The following is a 6,372-nucleotide window of genomic DNA, read 5'->3' on the forward strand; positions in this document are numbered from 1 at the left end:
GAGGACGCCGGAAGTCCCGCCCCGACACGATGCGCACGCGCGGGAACTCTTCACCCTGATTGGTCGTGGGTTTGTAACTGCGGCCTCTCGGCCAGGGGCCTTCTGGGGACCGAAGCGAAGCGAGTTGATACTGTTCAACCCGAGCGTTAGTTTTGCAGCCCCCTGAAGCAGGCGGACCAGCAGGAGCTCAGCCTCTGCTGGTTCCCATAAAAAACGGCTCCCTTGCTTGTATTATCAGTCATTTTCAGAAGTGGAAACAAAAATCAACAGGATTAACAGAAGTGGAAGTAAAATAGGAACTGCCAAACTAAATGTCCTAAATTGTATAAAAGCTAATTTTTAGTTTTGTGGCCTTTTTAGAATTGTTAACTATTGTGTCCCCTAACTACATACACACACACACACACACACACACACACACACACACATATTTAAATTTTGTTACAAAAATTAACCCATTTATTAAAGGGTAGCAGCGTTTCAAATGGTGCTGTTTCTACTGGTCCTTCAATTCCTTCAATCTTCTCATGGCCGATTTTACTGTGATGGCAGGAGTGGTGTTGTAAATATAGTTAGGCCTAACTATATTTTTTTGGGTGTTGAGCTCATTTATTTATTTGGTGACAAGAAAATATTGAATGAGAATTGTGTTAGTCTGCTAGGGTTGCCATAACATTTGAATACTATTGAAACCAAGGGTAGTCATAAGCTATTAATAAAAAATAAATTGTAACCTGCCTTCACTGATCAACCTCACTTTGCTTTTACAAAAACGTGCACGTACTCCCAAGCATCAAATAGCCTAAACAATAAGATCTTTGCCAAGTTGCTTTTTAGGAAATTGGGGTCACCTGTGTCCAGTTTGAGCTCAAGTTGGTTAAAACTGCTAAGACCACTGACTCTCCAACTGGGTATATGCAAGTGTTGGCTAGGTGACTTTCTTTTTTAGTTAATTAATTTATTTATTTTTGGCTGTGTTGGGTCTTCGTTGCTGCATACGTGCTTTCTCTAGTTGCTGCGAGCGGAGCGGGGGCTACTCTTCGATGCGGTGCGCGGGCTTCTCATTGCCATGGCTTCTCTTGTTGCAGAGCTTGGACTCTAGGTGCATGGGCTTCAGTAGTTGTGGCATATGGGCTCAGTAGTTGTGGCTCACAGACTCTAGAGTGCAGGCAGTAGTTGTGGCACACAGGCCTAGTTGCTCCGCTGCATGTGGGATCTCCCCACACCAGGGCTCAAACCAGTGCCCCCTCTTTAGCAGGCGGATTCTTAACCACTGTGCCACAAGGGAAGTCCCCAGCTAGATGGTTTTTGATGTCAGAGGGCCAAAAGCCCACCCTCAGAACATGCTAAGCCTGCCATTTTCTGAACATGTATCTCATGAAGAAGTCTGTAGCTTACTTTTACCTGTGCAGAATGACAATTACTGCACCTTTTCCGTATCTTCAATCCCCACCCTCACCCCTGCCAAGCTTTATCCCATAAATATTCCTAGCCCCTTGCCTTTGGGGAGATGAATTTGAGATTTGCCCTTCCTTCTCCTTGCTTGGCTCCCTTGTGAATAAACAGTTTCTCTGCTGCAAACCACAGTGTCTCAGCGTTTGGCTTGTTGTGAGTAGGTCACATGAAACTGGTTCAGTAACAGTTTGGACTGGGTGGCTTAAATAACAGAAATTTATTTTCTCGCAGCTCTGGATGCTGGAAGTCTAAGAGGAAGGTGTCAACAGTTTTAATTTTTCCTGAGGCCTCTGTTTTGGCCTTTGGGTAGTACACTTCGTGCTGTGTCCTCACATGGCCTTTTCTCCCTGTGATCATACTCCTGGTGTCTATCCCTCTTCTTATAAGTGATGAAATAAAATTTACATTTTAAGGAAGAACAAGAAAATTTAAACATAAAATTTTCTGTTTTGGCCTCCCTGCCTCCTTAATGTGCAGTGTGCATCTGCATTACACACTGTTGTAGTTTTTCTTGTGACAGGACCGAAAGTAAACTCATCACACGAGATGAATTGTGCCGAAGCACAGCAGTAGAGGGCTGCCACTCGCTCAGGCAAAACAGCGCCGTCTGTCCTGCTGTGGTAGCTTTTATTTAAGCATTATCTATGTTTACATTTTAAGGCTTGTTTTCTTAACATTCCAGAAATACCAAAGCAGCAACATATGTTTTTATTGATTATACAAGTAATAATGGGCTTTCTTGAAAACATGCCGTGCTTCGTCCTTGTGCGCAAAAGCAGCACAAGGACATTGCCTTGTGTTCCCATCATTATGATTATACTGAGGACATCGCATGGATCAGTGCCCAAAGCACTCAATGCTTATTCGCAGGCCCCCGGTTTACCGGGGAGGGGGGGCTCAAAGCATTCAGGACTGTTTACAGTTCTGGCTTATTCGCATGCCCCCGGTTTGCCGGGGGTGGGGCTCAAAGCAATCAGGACTGCTTGAAGTTCTGGCTTATTCGCCAGCCCCCAGTTTGCTGGGGGGGGGGGGGGTGGGGGTTCATGGGTCACATCTCCTTTCCATGTCCTCAGTTATTCCACTACATTTCCCCCTTTTTGTTTTGCAGCTTGTGCAACATCAAGGAGAACACGGTAGCTTGTTGCGATGTTGCATGGCGGGTAGCTTTCACTCGTCCTCGGACTACAATTAAACATATGATTATTATTATAATGAGCATTAGCAATCCTGCAGTAGAACCAAATAAAGCATGTAATTTAGACTTGGGATTTAGATTATTAAGTCCTTGAATAATTCCAGTCCATACTTCTTGTGAATTAAGTCGTTGTAATCTCTTCTGAAAAGTTTGTTGAATTTTCCCTTGTAAATTCACAATTTCTTCTGTCAATTTTTGTGATGTAATAAATGCTTTTTTATTTTTGCCCAGGGGAATGCAGACTGATTATATGGAACCGAAGTGACACAAAAGGCACTTTGATTCCAGTCACAACGTAGCTTCATTTGTCTTTGTAAATTTACAAGTTGGTCTCCCAACATAACCACAGCTTGTAAGTCTGCTATTTCCGAATGGATTTCTGAATCAATTTGTCGTTGAGAGGACCAAAGCATTTCAGAATTTTTATGCCAATCAGTTATATAATCAACGGTCTGAATAGATTGTTCTAAAGCAACTCCAGCTACTGCAGCAGTAGCTGTTATGGCTATAATACCCATGACAGCTGCAATCAACATTCCTACAAATCTTTTACTTCTTTTTAATGCATCAGCTAAATATTGCAAAACAGCCATAGGAAGAGATTCTTGCCATTCCCTTCCAAGATTGACAGGAAGCCAAAGACCTGTCCGAGCTCGTAAGATATACAAACTTTCAGTAGATATGTTAAAAGATATACTAGAGTTAATGCAGGTATACAGAGAGCAATTTTTACACATTATAATACCTTGAGTCTCATTCCATACAGCTGGTCCCTTTAACAATATATAAGGTAATTTCACACAACTACGAGTATACCAAGTAACATTTTTATGAAAAGTCAAACTATGATTTTCAGATTTGTTAACCATATGTCCTACCCAGGCATTAATCTTTTTCAAAGCTGTCATAAGCTTCCACAAGTTCTTTTGGATAGGATATCCATTTAAATGAGGACCTGGAGAAAACCCTCCTGCATGCCATACTATGGTATCATTAATAGTATTGCTATAAATAGTGTTATCCTCTCTATGCCAGTGTAAATTCTTCAGACCCCTTTTTCCTCTGGCGGAGCCAAAATGTCTCCAATCAATGACGCTTCCCCAAGAAGTATTAACAAGAACCCGAGCCATTTCTCCTCGGCATCGAGTCCAATGGACCCAATCCGATAATCGATCCACAAGAGGCACCTGGCATGAGGCAAGTAAGGTGTGGAAACATTCTCATTAAGAGTGGAATTAGAACTTTTAAAACTATAAGCACTCAAAAGATATAACCCGTGATATCTGTTTTCATTTTTGACAACACTTAACCATGCCTGATAATTCATTTTAAGGCAATGATCTGCCTTTCCCATACAAATAGGAGGTCCATTAACACCCACCGTGTAATTCTCTTCCTTCTTCTGGCTTCAAAGGGCCTCTATCATCAAAAGGACCAGACAACCATCCAGACTCATTTACATATACAAGAATTGGGGCATCCCACCAGGTAACCCCCATATTAAGAGGAGGGTTGGGAATATAAGTCCAATAAGTATGGTTAGTACAATTTATCTCATTGGCTGATATGCTTATTACCTGTGCAGACAACATTGCCAACATAGCCACAAAAAGATTGGTGCTAGTGAGGGGTTTACCCTGTGAAATGACAAGATTTTCAGCAGTGCCTGCAAACTTTTTCACTTGCCCCCAGGTCAATGGAGACGCCCTCTTTGTTCGATCCAATGGCACACGGAATGCTCTCTTGCTCAAATCCATGTCCGCAAATCCCTTCGTCATTCCCGTCACATCAAAGCTACGCTTAGTTGCCATCCGAAGCTTTATCTTTTTAGCCCGCACCCAAAAAGATTCAGCTCCTGCAGAAACAAAAGCATATCCCCGGCCCCAACGAAGAACCTCGGCAGGTTTCCAAGTGTTAGTATTTTCATTTAATATAGAAACAGGCTGTCTAAGTTCTTGTGTACTTATTTTTGTCCAATGTCTGTCAGCTGCACTAAAACCATCTTCTCCATGATTGAAAAAATTAAGAATAAATAAAGCAATATGTATTCTTTTCCTAGGACTTTGTACCTCATCTCCCCCTTTTTGTTTTATAAACATTTCTTTCAAAGTGCTGTTTTGTCGTTCAATAACGGCTTGTCCCATACTGTTTCCTGGGATACCTGTAACATGCCGTATATTATGTGTGGCAAAAAAAGTCTGACATTTTTGAGAGTGATATGCAGAAGCATTATCAGTTTTTATGCTGTCGGGAACTCCCATAACAGTAAAAGCTTCTAATAAATGAGTTATTACAGCATCAGCTTTTTCAGAAGATAATGGAGTTGCCCATGAAAAATGAGAGTAGATATATACAGAATGATGAATATATTTTAACTTTCCAAAACCAGGATATTGAGTTACATCCATTTGCCAGATAGCATTAGCAGATAAGCCTTTAGGGTTAACTTCAATATTCAAACAAGGTTGATTAATGGCAGCACATTGCGGGCATGTACGGAGAATAGTTTTTGCTTGTTTCCATGTAAGATTAAATTTATTTTTCAATCCTCTGGCATTAGTATGATATCTGTGATGTTCTGCTGTAGCTAACTCTACGGTACCCACTAAAGTATCAATAAAATCATTTCCATCTACCAATGGGCCGGGTAAATGAGTATGAGCACGAATATGAGTAATATAAAGTGGTGCAATACGTAGTCTAATTATACGTTGTATTTGCAGAAATAAAGAGTGCAGTTCTGATCCATCATTTGGGATAAAAGCGGTCTCAATATTTTTAACTGTAAATTCCACATACTGAGAGTCTGTAATTATTCATTTATGGCAGCTGCAAGTAAATTGGCATGATAAGTAGGAGATCCAATATCATGGCAAGCTTTTATATACTCCTCAAGTGGAGCGTTTACAGCCCGTAAAGGTCGCAATGCCTTCTGGCATTCAGGATTTGCATACTCAAAGGCCAAAGATTGTAATAATAAATCTTGCACCTCTATTTGTGCTACAGCTCTTTGAATGGCTGCACGCAGTCTAGACAACAAATCAGTGTAAGGCTCACCAGGCCCTTGCATTAACTTAGTAAAAGATTGTGCTGTTTTTCCAGGAGGTTCCACTCGTAACCATGCTCGTAAACAACACATACGTATTTGAATGATTCGTAAATCATCAAATTGAGCTTGAGCTTGTAGATTACTAAATGCGCCTGCTGCTATTAATTCATCTAAAAGTGGCTCTGGAGGATTATGGGCTGTATTAGACCTTGTCATGTTTTCAGCGTCCTCTCTCCACCAAGTTTTAAACTGCATATATTGTCCACGTTCAAGAACAGTTTTGGCAATCGCTTCCCAATCATGAGGAATTAACATGTTTTCGGTAGCATACCCAGACAAAAGTCCTTGAACATAATTAGAATGCATCCCATACGCATTAATGGCTTCTTTTAGCATTTAAAAAAATTTTATATCATGATGGTTATACTCAACACTTACATATCCATTCGGAAATTGATCATTAGCAGGCATAGCTTGTCTAACAATAGGGAAAGCAAAAAATGATTCAGAATATTGCTTTTCTTCCTTATTCATCTCTTCTTCCAACAATAGTCTATTAGATTCAGGTTTTAGAGGAAAGCGAAACTGACGAGAGGCTCCAACAGGATAAGCTACTAATTCTAAAGGAGGAGCTGAAGGAATAGTAGGACACGGCTCCTGATATGAAGGGGTG

Source organism: Tursiops truncatus, chromosome 19 (assembly GCF_011762595.2).
Source record: "Tursiops truncatus isolate mTurTru1 chromosome 19, mTurTru1.mat.Y, whole genome shotgun sequence".
NCBI classification, from domain to species: domain Eukaryota; kingdom Metazoa; phylum Chordata; class Mammalia; order Artiodactyla; family Delphinidae; genus Tursiops; species Tursiops truncatus.